The 27,409-nt window shown below is 36.5% G+C and overlaps 1 protein-coding gene across 2 annotated transcripts in view; it reads right to left on the minus strand.

Moving 5' to 3' along the window:
* Tlk (Tousled-like kinase) overlaps positions 1-27,409 on the minus strand; it is a 651,915-nt gene that overhangs the window by 507,764 nt on the left and 116,742 nt on the right. The window contains exon 4 of one of the 2 annotated variants that reach the window (XM_090383577.1): positions 5,799-5,831. The exons of the other annotated variant lie outside the window; for it this stretch is intronic. The gene's annotated coding sequence lies outside the window, so the exon portion shown is untranslated. The remainder of the gene's footprint in view (positions 1-5,798; positions 5,832-27,409) is intronic. 2 annotated transcript variants of the gene reach the window in all.

Here is a 27,409-nt window from a genome sequence, read left to right on the forward strand (position 1 = left end):
TGACAAAAATATTTGCTAACGATGCCATCAAATTGTTTTAGTACATGAATTGTAAAATTTTCAGTGAGAATAACTTTCTTTGAAATGGTTTTGCAAATATTTAAATTTTTCATAAAATCAATGAGGGAGATGATTTTGTGATAACCATCTATATACAGCATTTCTAACTCCATATTGAAATTGATTAACTGCTTTACCAAATTCAATGACTGGATTGCACTGCTAAAAATATTATAAAAGTGTACATTCAGTTCTGCTATAATGCAGTACATGTATTCCTAAAAATTTCCACGTTATGGCATTTTGCGTATTAAAAACAACAGGGCTTATGGGAAAAATAGAGGTAGGGGCAGAGCATTAAAAAAAAAAAAAAAAAAAAAAAAAATGTTCAGCGTGGTAAGTAAAAACACTAAAAAAAGTTAGAAACCCAATAAAATTGCTAACACAGGTTTAAACATCTTAAATTTCTAATAAATAAATAAATATTACAGTAAATATTGTACTATAATGTATACATACTAATTAATATTTCTGTTCGCTGACACTTTTTATTTTGGATTGCAAAATTTAAAACAGTAAAAAAAGCAATCAATAATTAGCATTAGCATTAGTAGAGGCATTTGATGCAAGAAAGCAAGCTTATGCAGCATCAGCCAAAAAAAAAAAAAAAAACCCACTTCCACTTCACCCCTCTGTTCGTTCAAAATACCTGTCCAGCTGAGCCTTAAACTTATTTAGGCTATCAACCTCCACCACAAGGGATGGCAGTCTGTTCCACCTACCAACCACCCGCTGGCTAAAGGCAAATTTCCGCACGTCTATCCTACATCTGTCTTTCCTCAATTTGAATTTATGCCCTCTCAGGTGATTTTTCTGAGCTAGAGGAAGAATCCCATCAGCATTGAGCATGCTTAAACCATTCAAGGCTTTATACACCTCTATCAGATCACCTCGCTGGTGCCTAGTCTCCAGACACTGTAATTTGCAAAACTTAAGCCTTTCTTCGTAAGAGCACCCCTTTGTTCCATTCACTAATCTTGTTGCCCTTCTCTGTACTCGTTCCAGCAGCTCTACATCCTTCTTGAAATGAGGCCTCCAGACCTGTATACAGTACTCTAGGTGTGGCCTGACCATTGCCTTATACAATGGAATAATCACCTCCTTATCCCTGTGGAAAAATTCCTGTATATCATTGACAATACTCCATGAGCTACTCTTGCAGCCTGTCTGCACTGCTCAGAGAACTTCATATCTGCCTGCACAATCACCCCCAAGTCCCTTTCATTCTCTACCACTGTCAGTGTAGTACCACAGAGTTGATACGTTGCTCTGGGGTTGCTTTTTCCCATGTGTAGCACTTTACATTTGTCAATGTTAAACTTCATTTTCCACCTCTCAGCCCATCTGCTCAATTTTTCCAGATCCTGTTGCAGCAGCATAGTGTCAGTAGTGTCCTTGACAACCCTGCCAACCTTTGTATCATCTGCAAACTTGGACATTAAGCTTGATATACCATCATCAATATCATTTATAAATACAGAAAACAATAATGGACCCAACACTGAGCCCTGAGGGACTCCACTAATAACATTAGTCCACGATGAGCAGTGTCCATTGATTACCACTCTCTGTCTTCTCCCCCTCAACCACCCCTTTATCCATAGCAGCAATTTGCCTCCAATGTCACACTGCTCCAATTTGTGTAGCAGTCTTCCATGTGCAACAGTATCAAAAGCCTTTCTAAGATCCAAGTATATAATATCAATGTTATTCCCTGCATCCAGTTCTTTTGTGACTGCATCATAGTATCCAATCAAGTTGGTCAGGCAAGACTTCCCCTTAACAAAACCATGCTGTGTCTGAGCTATAACTGAAGTCTTGTCTAAATGATCCTGCAGTGCTTCTTTAACCAGTGCCTCCATTAATTTTCCTGGAACAGAAGTTAAGCTCACAGGTCTATAATTACTTGTGTCAGCCTTTGATCCTCCTTTGTGAATTGGGGTCACATTTGCACATTTCCAGTCTATGGGTACCTCCCCTGAGTCCAAGGAAGCTCTCATAATTATGGCTAAGGGTTTGCTTACTTCCTTTGCTGCCTCCTTCAATATAACTGGATAGATCCCATCCACCCCGGGTGCCTTTCTTGTGTTTATCTTCAACAGTTTCTCCTCCACTTTACTCCCAGTTATTTCAAGATTCTGTAGCTTACTGCTAGAGTTGAATACACCTCTGGCATTCCCCTTGCTGAATAACTCCTCATGTGTGAATGTCGATGCAAAATATTCATTTAGTTTGTTAGCTACCTGAGCAGGATCATCAACAGTTGACCCATCAATATCAAGTGGACCAATCTGATTCATCCCCTTCCTTCTAGAGTTTACATAAGTAAAGAACTCTTTGCTGTTTTTCTTTGCATCCCTTGCCAAGGATTTCTCGTAATCTGCCTTTGCCTGCCTAACCTCCTTTGTAACTTGGTTGCATATCAACTTGTATCTATCATAGGCTTCTGTGTCATGTGTTAATTTGTAAGTATCCCATGCATTTTTCTTCTCTGCCATATGCCTCATTAGTTCATCTGACATCCATTTTGGCCTAAACCTTGAACAATAACTCCATATTGAAATTGATGAACACAGCACGCACAAATTGCACAAGTGAGATATGCAGTAACAATTTTGCGCATTAAAAATAGGAATGAAGAGAATATTCTGAAAATTTATTCATGTTTTTTATATGATTGAAGATTTCATAGAAGGGGAAACACATTTAACCATAATAAAGTAAAAACCCACAAAATTCCAGCTATCAGTATTATCACAAATGCGATAAGATCGAGTTTACTATCCGGTTATAATTATATTGCACTAACAGAAATCCAATAAACCGGGAACTGCAAATTGTTTTTATTGTTTTATGGTAGTGACCTCCAGAAATGTACTCCTCTGCTCACGCTATCACACCTCATGAAATTTCTGTTCAAACTGAAAAATGTGAGCTCCTGAAAACACGAATCGGCCTACAATATCTTGTGAATATAGCGAATGAAAACAGTGTGTCTACGACCAATACAACTACACTAAATGGGAAATATAGCTTTCACACATTTGACATTTTTTAAGTTTCGTAAACTTGTTTTTTTTTTTTTTTTTTAGTTAGTTGTTGGCACATCTGCTTCTGTGGCCATAATGCACCTCCCAAGGTTTTTGCAGTACTTTGATCCAAGCCCAAGGCGGGATTCGAACCCACGACCTTTGGGTTGCCAGGCAGGTACTTTACCCACCCGGCCAGCCCAGCCGGCTCGTAAACTTGTACATATTTCTGCGCAGGTCACTATTGTTCGGCTTGGTAAACAATAGTGACCTGCACAAGATATTGTAGGCAGACTCATGTTTTCAGGAGCTCACATTGTTCAGCTTGGTGCTGGGTTTTGTGTTCACCTGATGTTACTCGCAGACAAAATCATGCATGAGCCAACACGAAAATTGCATTATACCCACATTGTTCCCTAATATACCAGTCACGTTGGAGTAAATTTGCATTGCCAAAATGCGCATTATAGCAGAACTGACTCTATTCTAAAATTTGTCTTCTCTACCATTTAAACTTTACCTTGGTATTCATTGTCAATTTTCTTTCAGGGCAAATTCTTGTTTGCACCAATTCAAGTTCAATTTCCAATTTTTTTGCATCACCTAAAACAGTGTTTCCCCAACCTTTTTCAGATAAATACCACTTTTATATATGAGATAAAAGCTACAAACTACTTTTATATTTGAAGCAGAAGTTGTGGACCACAAAAAAGCTTAAACCAATATGAAAATATATTTATACAGGCAGGCCTCAATTAACATGATTAATTCGTCCCGCGAGCACATCGCGCAAAACGGAAACGCGTTAATCGAATATCATAACCAATAGGAAAAATTATAATTGGTCCTTGACCTTCTGGAATGTCCATAAAGAATACCTTTTAAATAACTTTTTAACTGTATATAATGTAAAAGATAATGAAAATAATTATGGAATTAAATGTTTATTGCATAAAACAGCGGTTCTTAAATTGTGCGCCACGGAATATTTTAAATTTTCGAGGGAAACACAGCGATACTTGACATCTGTCGGACACTGCGTGAACCTACTAGCTCGAGGTAGTTCACAGTTTCAGCATTTCTTATTAAGTTTTTTGGACCTAACTACTAAATGAAACTGTTAGGTATTTCTTTTGGTCTGGGTGCGCCTTGAAAAAATTACTGCGACATTAAAGGCACCGTGAACCGAAAAACTTTGGGAACCTCTGACATAAAATACACAACGAAGAAATTACTGTTGCGGAAATATTTGAACAGTGTTGACTTTCTCTTTTCATCAATCAATTTCCGATAGCCAACAACAATCTTCTCTGGGCCCTGGCGAAATAAATATCGCAGAGAACATCAAACCTTTTGTTTGAGGTTCTCTGCAATACGAAAGATTTCATCTAATTCTTTTACCGTTATCTCCTTTGCGGTAACATTTTCTTCTGGCTCATTTAAAAATCTGAATTTTTAAATGCAAGTCTGCATTGACTTTATTAGCAGGAGACAAACACGTCTTCTTCTGATGGTTGATGGAACACACCGAGGCGGGCAGCAGGCAAGGTTTGTTTATTGACCGTACGACTCGTGGTAAGCTTAAAGCGCGATTCAAATCTTTTTCAACTATCGCATAAAAAAAAAAGATCGCGTTAACTGGAAATCTGCATCATGTAAAGTGAAAAGTGGTATCATTTTTCAAATAGCGTTAACTGAATATCGCGTTAATCGAACTCGCGTTATGCGAGGCCTAGCTGTAATTATTTAATATATTTACATATTAGTTACTTAAAATATGTAGTATACATTAGTTTGTTATAGGTATATCTGTATTTCCCACTGATGTTAATATGATTGTTGCCTACTGCAAAAAAAAGTCCTGTTTTATTAAATTCTTGAAATGTCTCTTCATTAAGTTCTATGGACCACAAATTGTCTGCAGACTACAAGATGGAAAACACTAGTCTAGAAGGCATTCAAATTTATCATCTGTTCTGCAATTTTTAAGGTATTTGATTGATTCTGAAAGCAGAACACAGCTTGTGACATATTCAAATTTACCTATTAGAAGGCATTGATTGTAATATTTATTTGCCTCAAAATGTACCGAACAAATATGTAGAAGATAACAAAAAATTGCAAAAAAATTTATTAGATATGCCCGAAGAAATTTGTATAATAACTGAAACATTTGAGATATATTCTGATAATGAATTTGACAGATCTAATTAACTTTTTTATTTATTCTTCAATTATTAGTAAATGTGAAGTTAATTTCTAGTACAGTACCTGCATTGTTTATTTCTAAAATAAAAATTTCTGTTCTATTATCCACCCTTCTTTTTTGTACTTATAACCCATATTATTTCCCCTGAAATTACATAACTTGCACTTTCTATCCCCAGTAAGAGAAATGTTTGTGGATCCCTGCATACATTATAAATGTATGCAGGGATCCATTATAATACATTATAAATGAATATTATAAATGGATAAGATTAATGAGGTATAAACAGTTTGTGACCAAAACAAAAGAACAAATTATGAATGCATATTATCTAGAAATGTAAGGGAATATGGCAATTTTTTACAAAAATTAACTAAATCTGTATTATAATTAATTGCATCTGAAAGTTATTGTATAGCTATTGTCATTTTGGAAGATGACAATAACTATGTCATCGAGTGAAAATAAGATAGTCTTATTCAAGTTATTTAAGTACTTACTTTTTTATTTCAACTGTAGTACGCACATATTTCCTACAAAAATAAGGAAATAGCAAGTAAACATTTTATTAAGCGAGTTGTACAAAACAAAAAAAAAGGAAGAAAGAAAATTTAAAAAATAATAATAAATAAATAAAAACATGAAACGTAGCTTTGATTCTGTTCCACAGCATCTGGAACTAAATCATCAAAAAAATAAATAAATAAAAATAAGACCCAACTTTCGTTATGCATACTTAGAAACAACTGATTAAAAATTGCTAAAGGAAACATTCAGTATAATTCATTATTGCACAAGAGTTGGATTTTTGATTAATAATGAAGCATGTCGTCAAATGGCCAATCAAATACTATCAAATATTTATAAAACTTGGTGCAACAAAAGTAAAGACAAAAAGAGGAAAGTCAGGCCACGAATCCATAAGGTCCTGGTTGTCTGGCTATCAAAATACTGCTTGTCAGTTATGGATCTAGCAACTTTCTGAAGAGAATGGATATATTATATGGTTTACACTCCTGTTTTTTCATTTTTTTGTATCGTTCAACTATCATTACTGTGATATTTCACTTTTTAGATTGCAGTTTAATTTAATGTTTTTCATTCCCAATGTCTCTGTACCCAACTAAATGCTTTATTTTTTAAATTATTCTTTCCATGGTACACTGTATTTGCTTTCAGAATTTACAGTTTTTGCTGCCTTGGATTTCTGTACTTTAATATGTAGTTATAATACTGAATATTTTTCCCTACAATTTACCTTCACATATTTTATTCATTTATTCTCATCTTGTGAGATATAAAAATAGACTGGAATCTTTTTAATACAAACTCAGCTTATACAAAATTGTCTTTATGTGCAGTACATATTCTTCCCCTACGAAAGGATAAGCTTCACCGTGTAAACATATTCATTTCTTACAAAATTGATTTAATATGTATTACAAAGTCCATTTTTATCCTGTGGGAAATAAATTATTTATTCTGTATAATATATATAAAGTTTGGTAAGGTTTTCCTATTACTGTCCTACCACCTGTTTACTTACTACTACTGTGCTACTACTATGCATGCAACTGTGCAGGCGCCTCCATAGCCAGGTGGGCAGGAGCAGCAGTGCGTAGCACATGCTTCTTGATTAGACCGGGGTTTGAGCCCATGACCACCAAATACGGAGGATGCGGAAAGGTCAGGGAATGACCACTGCATATCCCCGGAGCAATATGGCCTTAGTTGCTAATGCTCCTAAAAACCAAACAACAGCAACTGTGCAGTTCTGAGTTTTCCAGGAAAGATAGCACTGCCTCATTAGAATTTATTTCATGTAAACAAAATCAGTTTGTGGTAAACATAAAAACAATTTGAGGGTCAGAGTCTTCTGCTACAATCTATTTTTCTGTAGATCTGAGGTGAAATCTTTACATTAATTTAAAGTTTGTCTATATTAAACCTCAACTTTGTAACTGCTATAACAAAAGAATGTTTTGCAATAGCAGTTATAAAATGTAATATGGAAAGAATTAAGACTAGAAATTAAACTGAAAATCATACAAAAGTCTGATAGGATGAAGTGAAGTAAAAAACAGACACTGCAAAGGAATACAATATCCCTTTATCTACTTTGTCTACACTGCTGAAAATTGGGGGAAAAAAAAAAAAAAAAACTTGAAATGCATGACGTTGGGAAAGATTTTTAAAAGGAAGAAAGAGAATGTGAAAGATGACAAATGATCAGTCTGTCTGGAATCCATGAAAACCGATGAAAATGTGGACTGAGTAAGGGTACTGATTAAAAGTGATCATCATTTAAGCATTACAATTGTTGCATCAGAACTCAATATGCACAAAGAAACAGACAAAATTTAGGCATCAGAAAAGTGTGTGGACTAAGATGATGCCAAAAATTTTGAATGAAGATCAAAAAATGAGAAAACTCCAAGAAAAACACTGAAGAAGATCCAGACTTCCTGAGTGCTGTAATTACTTGAAATGAAAGCTGGCTGTTCCAGTACAACCCAGAAACTAAATGACAGTCAAGGCAACAGAAGACAGAACAATCCCCCAACAACAGAAAAAGAATGTCAAAATCAAAAATGAAAACCATGCTTTTTGTTTTCTTCAATATTAAAGGAATTATTATGGTTGAATACATCCAACCAAATCAGACTGTCAATCAAACATACTACATTGAACATGAAGTTTTGATAAGACTGTGTGAAAAAATTCAAAAGGAAGCAACCTGAAAAGGAAGGATGGCTGGATACTCCATCAAGATAATGCTTCAACACACAATGCACTCTCTGTTCACCAGTTTCTGGCCAAAAAACAAATCCCTGTGTGTGTATGAACATGCACCCCACTTATCAGAGCTAGTCCCTTTTGACTTCTTTCCTCTTCTCTAAACTGAAAAGTGTAATTAACAGAACCCATTTTCAGTCCATTGAAGACATTCAGAAAAAAATGACCGAAGTGTTAAAATGGTTTACAGATGATGACTTCCAGAAATGTTTCTGTGCTTGGTAGAAACATAAGGAACAATGTGTGCATGCCTAAGGCAATTATTTTGAATGGGATAACTTGTAAGGTATGAAATATTTCATATTTATTTTATTGAAACAGTCTTGTTATTTAATAGCCACACCTCATATATACTATATTGTCATTTCAATTATGTTTTTTTTTTTTTTTCTTAGTTTACCTTATAAATAAAATGCATATTATTCTTATTGTCAAAGCTTAAGTTAAAGTCAGATATACATACCAAAGAAGAAGGTTAAGTTTTAACATTTTTGACAGACCATGTTATTACAAAGCATGAAAATTTAGGTCCCTTGAACTTTATATTAACAGGATTCTACCATGTGTATGTGTGTATTTTAATACAGTCAAACTTGGTTATAACCAGCATCAAGGGACCGACAAAATTTCTTAGTTACAACCATTACTCACTATATCAGTGATGAGTTAAATCTACCTTCTATTTTTTTTAATTGTCAATAACTCGATAAAAAGATAGATTCAAAAAATAAAAAAAATATTAGAGAGATAAAAATAATAAGTGTATACAGGCAACCCCGTATAAGACAGCACTTCTACAACATGGTTTTGCTCTAACACAATTGATAAATTGCAGCAATCCTCACAAAACACAGTACTTCTACAACAAGTTTTTAGCATTAGCATTAGTAGAGGCATATGATGCAATAAAGCGAGCTTATGCAGCATCAGTCAAAAAAAAAAAAAAAAAACAACCACTTCCATTTCACCCCTCCGTTCATTCGAAATACCTGTCCAGTTTTGCTCTAACATGATTTGAGAATTGCTGGAAATCTCGCATAACACTATTTTTGAGCTTTTGTGCTGGGAAAGCTCTTTTTTTTTTTTTTTTTTTTTTTGTTAGTTGTTGGCGCATCGGCTTCTGTGGCCATGTTGCACCTCCCAAGGTTTTTGCATTTTGTACTCTGATCCAAGCCCGAGGCGGGATTCGAACCTGTGACCTTTGGGTTGCCAGGCAGGCACTTTACCCACCCGGCTAGCCCAGTCGGCGGGAAAGCTCTGCTATTATGTTAGATGGAATTTTAAACATTTCCGTTCCTTTTTGTGAATCCCTGCTGTTGACTAGTTGTTATCGCCTTCGTGATATTTTTCTAAAGCACATTTCTGGAGGTCACTACCATAAAACAATAAAAATAATTATTTGCAGTTTCTGTTTTATTGGTCTTTTCTGCTAGTGTAATCAATTATAAACATGTAGTAAACTCGATCTTCTTGCATTTGCTATAGTACCGATAGCTGGAATACTGTGGGTTTTCATGTTATTACGGTGAAATGTGTTTCCCCTTCCATGAAATATTCAATCATATAAAAAACATGGCACCTCTGTAGCCAGGTGGGAAGGAGCAGCAGTGCGTAGCACACGCTTCTTGATTAGACCAGGGTTCGAGCCCGTCACCACCAAATACGGAGGATGCGGAATGGTCAGGGAATGACCACTGCATATCCCCGGAGCAATATGGCCTTAGTTGCTAATGCTCCTAAAAACCAAATAACAACAATAAAAAACATAAATAAATTTTCAGACTCATTACTCCATGTCGTGTTTATTGCAACTCGTGCATGCAGTGTTCTTTGTTATTTATCATGTTTTCTTTTTTAAACTTTACAACTAAAAAAAAAAAAAAAAGTCAGTGAACAGAAATATCAATTAGTATGTACATATTACAGTATGTATTAATTAAGCTATGTATGTAAGCATAAATTTATTTTTATTTTGCTAACTAGAAAATATTCTTCAGATTTTCACGTATCATTTAAAGCGGCGTCCACTGTATTTTGTTGGGAGATCCCTGGGTATTTCTGTGCTATTGAACTTGTGCTTGTTCAAGACCATAAAAATAATTGTGACTGAAGAGTGCAGTTAGTGACTTTTAAAGAGAGCAGAAGGTACACAAAATCTAGACGCTGCAGAAGAGATTGTGCTCAGCAGCGATGAAGAGGAAGAAAATTAAATGAATGTACATTATCTCACATATAAGTAACACAGTTTGTAAGGTAAGCCGTTTGTTCAGTTATTACTATTATAAAATTAAAGTTAAAATATTAAGTTATTACTACTATAAAAATTAAGTTTCCAATAGTTATAAAAAAAAAAATGCCGTATTTTTGTTAGCTTTTGGACGTAACCCCCTCCCCCCTTTTGTACTGGTTCTTAGTCCTGTGTAACACGGTTTTGCATTACACAAGATTTTGTAGGAACCAAACTACCATGTTATATGAGGGTTACCTGTACCTACATATTATTTGTATTAATATGCTTTTATAAACTACAATACACTTAATATTAAACACAATTTGTCTGTAATTTTAAAACCATATACTTAATACTAAACACAATTTATTTCTCTGTAATTAAAAACAATACTAATTAATAATAAACACAATTTCAATTAGTCTATTTATGAATCTTAAAATTGATGTTTGTTTTAAAGATATTTCACTTTGATATTTCTCAAGTTTCCCCTTAAAACACCCAATGCATTAAAAGTCTCATTATTTGCCTCAGTTCCTTCAAAAAAATTGACCATGTCCATTGCACCTTGAGCTTAGGAGATTGTCAGCACCAATTTTGATTCACTTTCACTTGTCATCATATTTATCATCTTTGTTGAGCACAGCATCTACAATGTCACTCTGTAGGAAGACCAGGGAGCTAAGTGATTTTGTAATAACTCAGAGCAAAGTGGAGGAGAAATTGTTGAAGTTAAACATAAGGAAGGCACCTGGGGTGGATGGGATCTATCCATTTATATTAAAGGAGGCAGCAAAGGAAGTAAGCAAACCCTTAGCCATAATTATGAGAGCTTCCTTGGACTCAGGGGAGGTCACCATGGACTGGAGGTGTGCAAATGTATCACCAATTCACAAAGGGGGGTTCACAAAAGGTGACAAGTAACTACAGACCTGTTAGTTTAACTTGTGTTCCAGGGAAAATAATGGAATCAATGGTTAAACAAGCATTGCAGGATCATCTAGACAAGACTGCACTAATAGTTAAGACACAGCATGGGTTTGTTAAAGGGAGGTCTTGTCTGACCAATTTGATTGGATACTATGATGTGGTCACAAAGGAACTGAATGCCAAAAATAATTTTGATATCATATACTTGGATTTCAGGAAAGCTTTTGATACTGTTGCACATGGAAGACTGCTGTACAAATTGGAGATATATGGCATTAAGGTTAAGTTGCTACAATGGATAAAGGAATGGCTGAGTGGGAGACGACAGAGAATGGTAAAAAATGGGCACTGCTCTTCATGTACAACTGTTATTAGTGGAATTCCCCAGGGTTCTGTGTTGGGCCCATTGCTGTTTTGTATATTTATCAATGATATTAATGAAGGTATATCAGGTTTAATGTCCAAGTCTGCAGATGATACAAAGGTTGGCAGGGTTGTTAACAACAGTAAAGACAGTATGTTACTCCAAACGGATCTAGATAAGTTGGGCAAATGGGCTGAAGTTTAACATTGACAAATGCAAAGTACTGCATATGAGTAGGGATAACCAAAGAGAAACATACGAACTCTGTGGTACTACACTCAGGGAAGTGGAAAGTGAAAAATACCTGAGGGTAATTGTGCAGTCAAATATGAAGTTTGCTGAGCAGTGCAGATGGGCTGCCAGAGCAGGTCATGGAGTCTTGTCAATGATGTATAGGAATTTTGCTAGCAGGGACAGGGAGGTGATTATCCCGTTATACAAGGCAATAGTCAGGTAGCACCTAGAGTACTGTGTACAGGTCTGGAGGCCTCATTTTAGGAAGTATGTGGAGTTGCTAGAACAAGTACAAAGAAGGGCAACAAGATTGGTGAGAGGAAAATGGGGTGCTCCTATCAAGAAAGGCTTAAGTTCTGAAAATTGAAGTGCCTGGAGAGAGTAAGCACCTGCAAGGTGATCTGATTGAGGTGTATAAGGCCTTGAATGGGTTGAGCAAGCTGAATACTGATGGCATTCTTCCTCTTGCTCAGACTAAGAACCTGAAGGGGCACAGTTTCAAATTGAGGAAAGATATTTGTAGATGTGCGGAAATTTGCCTTTAGCCAGCGGGTAGTTGATTGGTGGAACTGACTTCCATCTTTTGTTGTGAAAGCCAATAGCTTAAATAAATTTAAGGCTGAGCTGGACAGGCATTTGGAACGAATGGATGCATGAAATGGGAGCTTTTTTTTTTTTTTTGGCTGATGCTGCATAAGATTGCTTTCTTGCATCGTACTTGCCTCTTCTAATGCTAATTAGTTTATACAGCGCTGTGCAAATGGAGAATGCATTGGATGTGCCGCACCAGTGCCCCAATGGAGCCATCAAAGTCTCAATATAAATAAACGAGGCCCCATTTGCATCATGGCCTTCAAGTACCTTTGCATGGTCCTGAGCTCATACATTGTTCTCTTGTTGAGTTCTGCTCGTGGAAGCCTTCGCTAGTTGATCTCTAGTACAGTTTTCTTACCTATAGGTTACATTATACGTATGTTATGTGGCTACACACAGTCCGTGTAGGTGGTGCGGCCACGGGCAATATTACCTCACGGTCTCGCTGGCGAGGAGCCCCAGAGGATCTTAATTCACCTCTGGGTCCTATGTAACTTACTATTTTTTTAAAAATGAATAATTAAATATTAGCCTCTCACAGTTTTATTGATTTGTTCAATTAGGGCTATTCTTTTATATACAGTAAATTCTATCGAAATTCTTAATGGAGTATATATATTTAATATTTATCTCATTGGTATAATCACTGTCTACCCACCTGGGTGGAAGGGATGTGAGTTCGAATCTTGTTGGTGTCACGAGAAATTTTTTATGGGTCGTTTTCCCAATGTGACTGAGTTAGTCGGTCACGGGAGAGGGTAGCATGGTCTTTTCTTCCAGAAACTGCAGGGGCTCACATCTGGTGAGTATGGGGTTGGCAAACCCAGGGTCCTTAGCTGAATATCATCATTCTTCTCTTTCTTGATGATTCCTTTCTACTTCTTTCTCTCTCAGGGTAACTCAGGAATTTTTTTTGGCTGGTGCAGCATAAGCCTCAGGCATCCTTGCACCATATGGCTAATAATAATAATAATTCTAACCACTAGTTAACAAGTTGTCATCAACTTGTACAAATTCATCGATGTTATTATTAAAACCTACAACGTTGTTACGTAGCAACCATTCGGATAATGGCAAGTTGTTTTCTTTGTTACCATCTTCATCTATGATTGAAATTTCATTTTGATTTCTTGAGGAAATTTGATATCTTTGTCGAAATAACATTGCTCCACACATCATTCAATAAATTTATAGCATCCAATATTGATATAGACTCGTTACGTTTCTGTTCTCTTTGACTGATTAGATGTAGAACTATAAATCTTTTATAAAATCTTTTCAAACTCTTGATTACACCTGTGTCCATTGGTTGTAAAACTGATGTCGCATTGAGAGGCAGAAACACTAGTTTAATGTTGGACAAATTTTGAATCTGGGGATGTGCAGGCCAGTTATCAACTAACAATAAAATATTTTTCTTCTTTTTGAATAGCTCCTTATTCCAATCATTTACGTATTGGTGAAAAATATCGAAAGTCATCCAAGCTTTCTTGTTTGCAGTGTAATCTACAGGAAGTTTCCTTACGTTTTTGAAACACCAACGTTTTAACGATTTTCAGATAACAAATGGTTTGTTTTTTTTTAAATCAGTTCCTGTCATATTTGCACATATGAGCACCGTCAAGCGAGTCTTTTATTTTTTTCCAACACATTTCTCCCTTTGAATTTAAATGTATTGTTAGGTGCCAAATTATAAAAGAGTCCTGTTTCGTCGGCATTGTAGATGTCTTCGTCATTGAAATCTTGCCTGATTTCTGCCCAAACATGGTCAATCCATTCACTTGCCATTACTGGATCTGAAGATCAAGATTCTCCACTAATTTTTGCATAAACAATGTTATGTCGGGTTTTAAATCAATCCAGCCAACCATTGTTACATACTAAATCATTGCGCCCAAATTGTTCAAAAACTTTTTCCATTTGAGCATTCAAGATCTATTGAAAATCCAGCACTTCTTTGTATAGTAACCATTGAAGCAATGCTTCATCGACATTTGTAACCTTGCGCTTTCTAAATTTATTTTTTTCGGTTATGTTCTTTTCCAGTGTCGATAAGTAAACATGTTTATTCTTCCACAATGTCAATACTGTTGAAGATGACAAAGAAAACTTTTTACACACTTCGACATTTTTTGCACCACATTCTAACTCACAAATAATTTAGACTTTTTTGCAAATCGAAAGACTTTCTTTTATTCGTAGACATTTTTCCGAAGGAAGGGTTCATTTCGAACTGATTTTACTTGAAAAGTGATCTGCATACAAAGTCCTTAGAAGTCCTGAAATAAATTTATAGTTCAGTGAATACAAGATAATCTGTAAATAGGGTAATGCAATAAGCAGAACGCCAATGCACTATTGTATAGCTCCCATCCCTGAAAGGACAAGGTCATAAACCGGCTGCTAGTCCGATGCAGGTGGATAAAAGCTAAGTCACCCTTTTCATTTTTGTCTATTCCAAGAATTGGGTTTTTTCGACTACCCGAGCAATTAAGAACGTTTGCTTAGTTATCAAAATTTGTATGGTATATCCATGTAGTACACTCATTATAATAGTGAGTGATTGTATGGGAATACACGTAAATCAAAATCATTAAGGCTTTTTGCTCATTAAGTCATGATCTTGTTATTTCCATGCTCGTTATAACCAAGTTCGACTGTATTTCAATGCATAATATATAAGCAGAAATATGTACACATGCACAACTTTTAAATTTCATAAAGTAGAGAATAGAATAGAACTTTACTTTCATGTTTACATTTTATGTTTATAATGTTTTTTTAAGAAGAATTAATAAAAGTTTTGTTTCACTAAAAATAATGTTTAAAAATAAAATACATATATGAGGTGTGATGATAAAGTTTTGAGAATAATTTTGTTTCTGTAAAAGTGGCCACCCTGTAAACTGTTACGTCCTCCCGTTGTGTAGCCTGAACCCCCTTCTACTTGTATGTAAAGGGTAAACGTCATCAGTCGTTTCAGTCATTGTACAAATTTGTTCATGTAAAGATGTGTTTGAGTTCCATGTTATGTGAAAAATGGAATGCAATTTAGAGCAGAGTTATGATAAAATTTTTGGTGAAAAGCCGCGAATCGTCAACGGATATTTATGAAAAGTTGACCAGAGTTTATGGAAATGGAACCACACATTTTCAATTGGGGAAAACAGTTCTGAGAAGGGTGTGAATCTGTCGAAGATGCTGAGCATTCAGGGCATCCTTCCACGACTCGACATGACGAAAACATTGTTCGAGTGTGTGATCTTGTTTGAAGCGATAGGCGGTTAACCACAAGAATGATTGCTGAAAGACTAAATATTAATCGGGAGAGTGCTAGATTAATTTTGACTGAAAATTTGTTGATGAGGAAAGTGTGTGCAAAGCTGGCACCGAAAACCTCTCTCATGAGCAGAAATAAATTCGGTTGCAACATTCTCAGATGTTGGAAAGCATTGAAGGTGTTCCAGATTTGCTTTCTCGTGTGATTACAGGGGATGAATGCGACCCTGAAACAAAAAAGGCAACATCAACAATGGAAGGGAGCTTCCTCACCAAGACCCAAAAAAGCAAGAATGTCAAAGTCAAAAGTGAAAACCGTGTTAATTTGCTTTTTTGATTGAAAAGGAATCGTCCACAAAGAGTTTGTTTCACCTAATGAAACTATCAATCGACAATTTTACCTTCAAGTTTTGGAAAGGCTTCGCAAGCGAGTCAACCGGGTTTGACCTGAAATTGCTTCATTGTGGATTTTGCATCATGTTAATGTTCCCACACATTCCGCCATTGTAGTGAAAGAGTTTTTAACTTCATAATCTATCACAACGCTGCAGCACCCTCCGTATTCACCTGATTTGTCTCCTTGTGACTTTTTTATTTCCTTGACTAAAAGAAAGGAAAGCGTTTTCAGTCAGTTTCTGAAATTCAGAGTAATGTAATGTGGGTATTAAAACCAGAAAGTGAGTACCAGAAATTTTGTGATCAATGGATCCTACGCTGGAATGCGTATGTACAGTCTGAAGGGGACTACTTCGAAGCCGATGGCCTCACATCTGTATAATTTTCAAAATAAAATTTTTAATGAATTATTCTCGAAACTTTATTGTCACACCTCGTACTAATTAATGAAATCCATTAACAAAAGTTCAGGAATTGGCACACTGGAGGTGGAATACAAAAAAACTTTCTAGAAATAGAAAAAGAAATTTTGGCACCTGTCAGGGATTCAACCGCATTTGTTATAATACAGGACATGACTACTGCCGGGCTAAAATGAACTAGTGTTATTATAAGAGTGGTTCAAATGAAAACAACAAGAAACCTTATTATTTTTAAACATAGTCTACTCTTGTTGCAGTATATGATTGTGAAATTAAAGCCTGAATACTATCACAGAAGAATTTCTTTGGTTGCTGACCCACTCATGCATATGAAACAAAAATGAGTTGGTGCATGTGGTGTTGCTTGCTTGTATGAAGCTGAAGGGGATGATTTCCTAGACCGGCATTTCTAAAACTGTGGTCCGTGGACCTCAGCATTCAAATAATGTCCAAAACTTATCAATATTTAAAATTTGAAAAAATTTTAAATATTGAATACTAAAAAAAAATTGGAGTGCAGAAAGAATTTTGTTAATCATGAAGGTCTAAAGTTTTTTAGGCTAAAGGGTATCCTTATGTCACTAAAGTTTGAAAACTACTGTTCTAGATCAGCAGTCTCCAAACTTTTTTGGTCGTGCACCAAATCATTTATATGGAAGGTATTATATCTAAAATCACATATAATTTTAAAAGATCACAAATAAAAAAAATATAAAACAAAATTAAATTGAAGTTCAAGTACACAATGCATGTACTTGAACGTGCAGGATCAATGTCATGATTAAACAAATCCGCAAATCCCATTTTAATTTTGTCAGGGTTGAATCCCTGACAGGATTTATAATTTTCAGTAAATGTAAAGTACTGCTAATCATATGCAGTACTTTACATAAGGAGATAAATCAGAAATTGGATATTATAGACCAATTAGCTTGTTGTCCCACATCTACAAATTGTTCACAAGGGGTGTATCACTAACAGATTAGAAAGAATATTTTATGAGAATCAACCAAAAGAGCAAGCTAGCTTTAGGACAGGATTCTCAATTAAGGATCACCTTCACATAATATCACAGCTAATAGAGAAAGCAAATGAATATAAAACACCATTATGCATGGCATTTGTGGAATATGAAAAGGCATTTGACTCCATACAGCATAAGACAATGTTTCGGGCACTGGAAAGACAAGGTATAGACACCCCATACATTATGATTTTGAAGAAAATATATGAGAACACTATCTCCTTTATTAGACTGGACAAAGGCAGTAGCAAATTTAAAATTGAGAAAGGAGTTCAACAAGGAGACACAATATCTCCAAAGTTGTTTACTGCTGCCCTTTGAGGAAGCCTTCAGAAGACTGGACTGGTCGCAGAAATTAGTCAATGTGAATGGGGAGTGTGCCTAAACTATCTACGATTTCCAGATGACATTGTGATCATAAGCCACATTCCCAAAGAATTAGAGGAAAATCTCAATCAGTTATGCAGAGTTAGTAAGGATTTTGGACTAAAGATGAACGTGGCTAAAACAAAAGTAATGATGAACAAGTATGCCTCAGTAAGGGCTATAATCATTGAAGGAGCAGTAATTGAAAAGGTGGATTCATATACTTATCTGGGACAAGTCATTACCTGTAATAAGGAGCCAATGTATACTCCCCACCATGACTTATGGAAGTGAAACTTAGGCAATCACCAAAAGAATGGAAGAGAAGTCGGAAATGACAAAGTGAAGAATGGAATGAATTATATTAAGAATCGGACTGTTAAATAAGGAGTGAAACACATGGATTAAGCAGCAAACACAAATTAGCATTAGCATTAGCATTAGTAGAGGCATTTGATGCAAGAAAGCAAGCTTATGCAGCATCAGCCAAAAAAAAAAAAAAAAAAAAAAAAAAAAAAGTAACATAAATAAATAAAAATAACCACTTCCACTTCACCCCTCTGTTCGTTCGAAATACCTGTCCAGCTGAGCCTTAAACTTATTTAGGCTATCAACTTCCACGACAAGGGATGGAAGTCTGTTCCACCCACCAACCACCCGCTGGCTAAAGGCAAATTTCCGCACATCTATCCTACATCTGTCTTTCCTCAATTTGAATTTATGCCCTCTCAGGTGATTTTTCTGAGCTAGAGGAAGAATCCCATCAGCATTGAGCATGCTCAAACCATTCAAGGCTTTGTACACCTCTATCAGATCACCCCGCTGGTGCCTAGTTTCCAGAAACTGTAATTTGCAAAACTTAAGCCTTTCTTCGTAAGAGAACCCCTTTGTCCCATTCACCAATCTAGTTGCCCTTCTCTGTACTCGTTCCAGCAGCTCTACATCCTTCCTGAAATGAGGCCTCCAGGCCTGTATACAGTACTCTAGGTGTGGCCTGACCATTGCCTTATACAAGGGAATAATCACCTCCTTATCCCTGCTAGAAAAATTCCTATATATCATTGACAATACACCATGAGCTACTCTTGCAGCTCGTCTGCACTGCTCAGAGAACTTCATATATGCCTGCACCACCACCCCCAGGTCCCTTTCATTCTCTACCACTGTCAGTGTAGTACCACAGAGTTGATACGTTGCTCTGGGGTTGCTGTTTCCCATATGTAGTACTTTACATTTGTCAATGTTAAACTTCATTTGCCACCTCGAAGCCCATCTGCTCAACCTTTCCAAATCCTGTTGCAGCAGCATAGTGTCAGTAGTGTCCTTGACAACCCTGCCAACCTTCGTATCGTCTGCAAACTTGGACATTAAGCCTGATATACCATCATCAATATCATTTATAAATACAGAAAACAATAAAGGCCCCAATACTGAACCCTGAGGGACTCCACTAATAACATTAGTCCACGATGAGCAGTGTCCATTGATTACCACTCTCTGTCTTCTCCCCCTCAACCACCCCTTTATCCATAGCAGCAACTTGCCTCCAATGCCACACTGCTCCAATTTGTGCAGCAGTCTTCCATGTGCAACAGTATCAAAAGCCTTTCTAAGATCCAAGTATATAATATCAAAGTTATTCCCTGCATCCAGTTCTTTTGTGACTGCATCATAGTATCCAATCAAATTGGTCAGGCAAGACTTCCCCTTAACAAAACCATGCTGTGTCCTAGCTATAACTGAAGTCTTGTCTAGATGATCCTGCAGTGCTTCTTTCACCAGTGCCTCCATTAATTTTCCGGGAACAGAAGTTAAACTCACAGGTCTATAATTACTTGTGTCAGCCTTTGATCCCCCTTTGTGAATTGGGGTCACATTTGCACATCTCCAGTCAATGGGTACCTCCCCTGAGTCCAAGGAAGCTCTCATAATTATGGCTAAGGGTTTGCTTACCTCCTTTGCTGCCTCCTTTAATATAACTGGATAGATCCCATCCACCCCAGGTGCCTTTCTTGTGTTTATCTTCAACAATTTCTCCTCCACTTTGCTCTCAGTTATTACAAGATTCTCTAGCTTACTGCTAGAGTTGAATACACCTCTGGCATTCCCCTCGCTGAATAACTCCTCATGTGTGAATGTCGATGCAAAATATTCATTTAGTTTGTTAGCTACCCGAGCAGGGTCATCAACAGTTGACCCATCGATCTCAAGTGGACCAATCTGATTCATCCCCTTCCTTCTAGAGTTTACATAAGTAAAGAACTCTTTGCTGTTTTTCTTCGCATCCCTTGCCAAGGATCTCTCGTAATCTGCCTTCGCCTGCCTAACCTCCTTTGTAACTTGGTTACAGATCAACTTGTATCTATCATAGGCGTCCGTGTCACGTGTTAATTTGTATGTATCCCATGCATTTTTCTTCTCTGCCATATGCCTCATTAGTTCATCTGACAACCATTTAGGCCTAAACCTTGAACAATATTTCTTAGTTGGTATGTAAAGCCTAGTAGCTTCCACGATAAGTTCTTTGAATGCTTCCCATTTTGAATTTGCTGTTGGCAATATCATCAGTTGATGCCACTGTATAGAATTTAAATACTGTCTCAGTCCATTGTAGTCGCCTTTACGAAAGCAATACCCCTTCCCTTTACCCCTAATGGTAGTTACCTCTTTGAGTAACTCCCACTTCAGCACACTGTGATCACTGCCACCAAGTGGTTCATTTATCTGCAGATTCTTAATGCATGAAGAATCACTACTGATAATCAAATCAAGAGTATTACTCCCTCTAGTTGCCTCCCGAACATGCTGATGTAGAAAACAATCATCCAATAAATCCACAAAAGCCTTGCTACTGTGTGAGTGACCAGCCCCCAAATTCCAGTCAATATCTGGGAAATTAAAATCCCCCATTATAAGACTCTCTGATTTACTGGCCCACTCTATTTCTCCGAACAGTTTCTTATTATACTCATCAGAGTCATTAGGCCTATAGCACACTCCTACTCTCAATTTTGATCTCCCAATGCTTATGTCACACCAAACTGACTCGACACTGCACTGTCCAGCGATGTCGACTGGCTTCACTTCCTTGGATTTTATGTGTTTTTTAACTAATAGCATAACCCCTCCTCCCTTCCTATCCTGTCTATCCTTTCTGTAGACATTGTACTCCCCAAATTCCAGTTCTGCATTTCTTATATCTGTGTGACACCACGTCTCTGAAATCCCCACAATATCTGCCTTTGATGTTTTGAGCAATACCTCAAATTCATCAAATTTATTTACTAAACTCCTAGCATTGGTGTACACACAAGTATACATGCACCTGTTCTTTTTCTTAGCTACCCTAACACAACCCATGTGTTTACTTGTACCCCAATGATTCCCAGCAGTCTCTGAAATATCCTGCATCTTATTTTCCAGGCTGCGGCTCATTCCAATAGAAGCAGTGCAAGAATCACTTTCACCTCTGCCAGTGGCTACTGTTAATCTATTAGTCCTTGTATCCCCCCAATCTAGCAGTTTTCCGACCCACCTAACATTGCCTCGATAGCATCAGCAAACATTCTTGCACCCTTTCTATTTAAGTGTATCCCATCCCTGTAGAAGCAGTCTCTCCTGTTAACAAGTACAGACCAGGCTGAAAAAAATTCTACCCCTTGAGCCCTGCACAATCTTTCCAGGGCCGAATTGATTGACAGGGCTCTCATCATATACTCCCTCCTATCGTGTCTGGGCAGAATTGCAGACACTTTCAATTTCAACCCTAATTCACGGCTTTTTTTCATCAGTGACCTGTACTTGTCAAGTAATTCCGCCGGTCTTCTACTCTTAATGTCATTAGTGCCAACGTGTACAACTATATCACCTTTTGTGCCCTTAAAAGATGATATCCGCTCTACAACGTCATCAACTTTTGCCCCTGGCAGACATACCCTGGTCCTATTCCACCTATCCTTTTTACAAAGCATGTTTCCCGTTTCCCTGACAATAGAGTCACCAACAACTACTAGTTCCTTTGGGACCAGCGCATTCTGCCTTGGGGGTTGCCGCTGTGTTCCGCGATGACCAAGTGCAAGCTCTGGCATTGGTGTGGGCAGCTGAGAGCTTGATGGGCCCCTCACTTGTAATCCTTCGAGGGCATCCACCCTATCCTTCAAGCTCTCATATAGGCCCATAACAACGCTGAGTTGTCGCCTTATCTCCTTACACTCCTTGCATCGCACACACACAAAGACATCCCCCATGGCAGTATCATGTCCCATACTTGACTGCTCCGCAAACATCAAGCAAATAGTGCATCTTACAAGGCTGTGATTCAGAGGACAACTGCCCCCCTCAGTTCTCCCCTGGGCCACAGCATTCCCATTGGCTTGAGCCCTTTGCTTTGCTGCTCTGGTTTGAGTCATGATTTAGATTTACCTTCAATAAAATTTCAATTTCTGTACAAAATTAAATCCTAAACTTGTATCCAAACACAGTTATAACGCTATATTTACGTTTCAGTAACGAGTGTTATCTACGAAATATTTACGTTTCAGTAACGAGTGTTATCTGCGAAATCCCTTTATATAACTTTCGTATCAAGTTATGTATTAATTATTTGTTTTTACCAATTATTTATGTTACGTAACCTAAGTGCTTATATGTATAATTAATTATGTTAAATATAATTAATTATATTACGTTTGTAATCTAAGTCGTTATATGTATTTATTTAAACGTACAATGTAACTGCTAACGAAGTTCAACTAACGCGTTCAACTTTAAATAAAGGACATTCTTATTAAAACTAAAGAACTGAAAAGGACTTTACGTTTGATAAGAATGTCCTTTATTTGTGTTTGCTGCTTAAACTATCAGCTCGAAGAGATGACAGATGGACTAAGAAAATAACATGATACCCAAGAGCAGCTAAAAGAAAACCTGGAAGATAACAATGGAGAGGGACAGATGATATTCACAAGTCTGTGGGTAGCAAATGGATGGCCATTGCACAAAATAGAAGGAACTGGAAAGTTGCTGGAGAGGCCTTCATCCTGCAGTGAATTGAAAATGGCTGATGATGATGATGATGAATGGAAATTATAGCCAGAATATTGAAATGTTGAAAGAAAATTCATTAAGAGAGAAACTTAGCAATAGGTTTAGTGACAATAATTAAATTCTTATTTTTGAAAAATAATATGGAGAATGTTTATTCCTATTCTCCTATTCTCCCTCCACCGGTTCTAAGCATTCTATCTAGCTGGTTACTAAGGTATTAAGTCCATTCATATTTATTACTTTTTTATACTTATTACCACACTCATCACCAAAGATTTCTTTGGATCAAAAATTCTACCCAGGATTCAGGGAATTTATAGAATCCACCTCTACTTAGAACAGGCTTTTTAGTTTTATTTCTATTCTTTAATTTATGCTTCATTTTTTTTTTTTTTAATGCTTGCTTCCTAATATGGTCTCTTTTATTTGATTTTTTGGTATAAAATTTTGAAAAATTTCGCTACATTTTTTAATGGTGTGAAACTGAGATTCTTATCTCTTTTTCAGCAGACATTAAAAAGTTTTTTGTTGGTGGACACACTTTTTAGTGTCCACCAACAAAAGAGATAAGAATATCTTAACTTGTTTTGTGTATTTTCATGCCTTTGAAATATTTTTTCCAGTTTCAATGTAGTGTAGCATAAAATGCATATGTTAACTAATTAAAAGAATAAGGGTTACATTTTATTGCAGGGCATTGAAACAGTTTTTTTTTTTTTAAATCTGACTATGTAAATTAATTTTTTAGCAAATTGTACTTTTATTTGCTTTCCATAATTTATAACATCACCACTGCAGTTTTAATATATAATTAGCCAGTTACTCAAGAAAATTAATGTGTTTACTATTATATGATATTAAGTTTTCTATGTAATAGCCTCAACCTGCAAAAGTTTGTCAGCCAGATGTCAGAGGGCAGTGTTGGCCAGGCACCTGTCAAATACTGATAAACAGCACAAAAATAAAAAAAAGTTGAGTTTTCTGAGTACAAATTAAACTCTGAAATAATTTTAATTTTTTAAAATTTTCATAATTTTAATTTTTTAAACTACAAATGGTAAAGAATGAACTGTTCCAGCAAAAAAGATAAGTTAGGTAATAATAGCAGTATCTATGCAGCACTTTATGAACTAGTAACTCAAATTTTATGAGTTACTAGCTCATAAAATGTTACTAATGGAGTATGAAAGAGTGATGATTGGTACCAGAGGGTGGAATGTTTACTGCATGCTAACTGACCTGTGACAATGAAGAATCTTACTTCAGAATACAACAGTAGGAAGTCCAAACCTTTTTTCCTACTGTATAAACCTTATTATCCAAACATTTTTCCTCCAATTATTGGGCATAACAGCAGACATTCAAGTTTGCACCTGGTTAATTTCACATGACTGACAACTGTAACTTACATAATATCATAAATATTGCAAATGGATAGATAGTTGAACACTTTTGTGAAAATAAGGTGTGCTGGTCTGAAAAATAATTTTCTTTTTGCACTATGTCAGTGGCAGATACTACATGTGGCAAAAACAACAAGAGACAATGGGTTCAACATGGATTTTCAGTGAAGGATGATGGCAGTAATGTAGAAATAATCTGAGAAATGTTTTATTGAAAGCCTATCTGACTTTGCAGACTACCTGACAAACACTGCTGTGGATCAACTAACTGCAAATGTTCGGCTAAGGTAAAGAAAGCCCACACGAGAAGCATGCAAAAGTTAAATGAAATTTACCGGTAAAAGTACTTTGCCATAACGGCATTTGTATTGTTGCTCGCTCAGTAAACAGAAGGTGGGTGTTATCAGTCTGGAGTAGAAGTTGAATCCCACAGGAGATTGAAATCCTCCCGAAGTGGGGGGGGGGGGGTAACTTGGCCTTTTTTCTTTAGAATCACTAATTGAATTAACTAACTGAATAACGAACAGAGTCATATTGGAAGTTCTGGCATCGTAAAAAATATTCGTAATGTAGTTTCACCGGTAAACTTTTTCGAAGTTTGCCGTGCTTCTTGTGTGGGCTTCCTTTACCTTTGCCTTTTTTTTCTTAATAAACAAATTATCCACTAGTCCACCAGTGATTCTAAAGAAAAAAGGCCAAGTTAGCACCTCCACTTCGGGAAGGTTTCAATCTCCCATGGGATTCAATTTCTACTCCTGAAAGATAACACCCACTGTATGTTTACTGAGTGAGCAACAATACAAATGCCGCTACAGCAAAGTACTTTTACCGGTAAATTTGTTGAATTTTTTGCGTGCTTCTCATGTGGGCTTTCTTTACCTTCACCAAATGTTCTTTTTGTTCCCAGGCATTCTCAACAGCATAGAGCATCATACCACTAGACAGACCAGTTGTGTGCAGATAGAATTTGAAAAACATTTGAAAGACTTTGCCCTCTTACCTTGGTCCACCAACTTCCTAGATTTGGGGATATATCAAATGGGTATACACAAATACATCTCAAACTATGGAGACATGCTTCAAGGCACTGGTGGACAGATGAGTTAAGACAGAAGTAGTTGTTGACATCAGACCTGAATTTCTAAGAGTAATTTTTGGGAAATGTGAAGAAAAGTTGGTAAAGATAAAAGGGAAAAAGCTATCTGTAATTTGGGTTGGACAGTGAGTAGATGTTGACAGTTGTGGAATGTGTTATCAGACTGGTTTGAAAGAGAGTGGCAGAATTACTGATGCCAATTCAGAACAGTACACATGGAAATATATACAAAAAAGGCATGCAGCAGAAAGAGAACATAATGAGACAAAGAGTGGAGAGGCTTTATAAGAGATGGGTCATTAATTAACCTGAATGCTCTCTTTTGAATATGGTTTGGGAGCTTGAGAGAGGTTCTGAGGGTGCTACCCAAAATGTGGGAACAATATTCCAAAGGTAGGGCAGAAATTTGTGCCCTAGAGTGAAAAAGAAAATTCCATTTTTTGATGCACAAGAAATAATATTTGTGATGCACTTATGCCAAGACAGATTTGAAGTGATGGTAATCCCTAACAGGGATAGATGATCTTCTCTAGAAATCTGAGTTTTGAAGATGCAAACAAGAGCAGACTATTTGCAAGAAATAAGACAGGGTTCAGTTTTAAAAATTACTGAAGTTAAAACTGTTTGTGCATGACAAGGATTCTCAAACTGGAAGGCAAAATACAGTGTACTGTCATCATCAAAACTATGGACAGGATGTACAATCAGTGGAAGAACAGATGGAAGGTTTAGAGATAGTTTAAGAGTTGCTGATTGATGGATTTCTCCATTACTTTAGAAAGAGTAGAAGTAAATGCAATGGTACTTGAAGGGTGGGGATTTATCACCCATTTTAGGAACTGGATGGATGTGAGCAAATTTCCATGCAGAGAAGAAAAAACACCAATGGAATGAAAGGGTAAAAAGGCAACAGAAAACAGGAGCATGCTCAGGAACCCAGGCTTTGAGAACAACTGGGGAAATGCCATCAGGCCTGAGCTTTCTTGGCATCAAGATTGTTTGGAATTTTTCAACATCCTTCCATCAGAACACCACTGGAGACTCAGAACAAAGTGTACATGATATGACAGGATGTGATTTATCAAGATTATCAACTGGAAGAAAATTAGGATGCTAGTAAGTCAACTCTAGCTGAGGATGAAAACAGAACCATAAGGGTGGCAGCATATATGACAGAAGTTGCAGCAAATAGGCTTTGGCAAGAGACCTGAATGACTACAATTCTGAAAAGAAACAAATTTTCTACCCTTAGCCTAATCACAAAATGCTAGTTTTACAATAAATGCCTTAGCACATTTATTGTAAAACCAAGATTTAAATAAAAAGACAAGAATTAGCATAAAATGTAGATTTCATCCATACAAGAATAATTTCACCAGTGACACAATATGAAAAAACATTGGGATCAGAAGATTTAAAACAGTAATCCAACCAAGGAAAGGAAAAATATAAATCAAGTAGTTCATCCCATTTTGCATTCTTGTAATGCCAAACAACCTGAAGTTGACAGACCACTAGCAAGTAGTGACCTGAAGTGCCTAAATGATCACTAACACTGACTGTGTACTTTGGAGGAAAGAGCATTCTGGATGTGTGGTTAGGATTGTCTGGTATTCTGATAGATAAACAAACAAGTTCTGTAAGATCATTAGTAACTGCAAAAACCTCAGCACTTTGGCCAGTTGGATCCTTGTCAATAGAAAATAGAATACAGTTGGAGTTGTGAACATTAAAATTACCAAGAAAAACTGCCTCACTATTAGGAAAGTCAGATTGGAAAAAGGAGAAATCCAAAGGAAGGAAGGAAGGATACCAGAAGTATCCCATGTTATAACTGAACGCTAAATGATTTTGTGAAAACTGAGAAGTGCAGCAGAAATTGCTGTAGCAAAAAGTAAATAGTGCCCCAGGAGCTAATGGAATCCATCTAA

The sequence above is a fragment of the Mastigoproctus giganteus genome, chromosome 10, assembly GCF_048544385.1.
Source record: "Mastigoproctus giganteus isolate SK-2022 chromosome 10, ASM4854438v1, whole genome shotgun sequence".
Lineage (NCBI taxonomy): Eukaryota > Metazoa > Arthropoda > Arachnida > Uropygi > Thelyphonidae > Mastigoproctus > Mastigoproctus giganteus.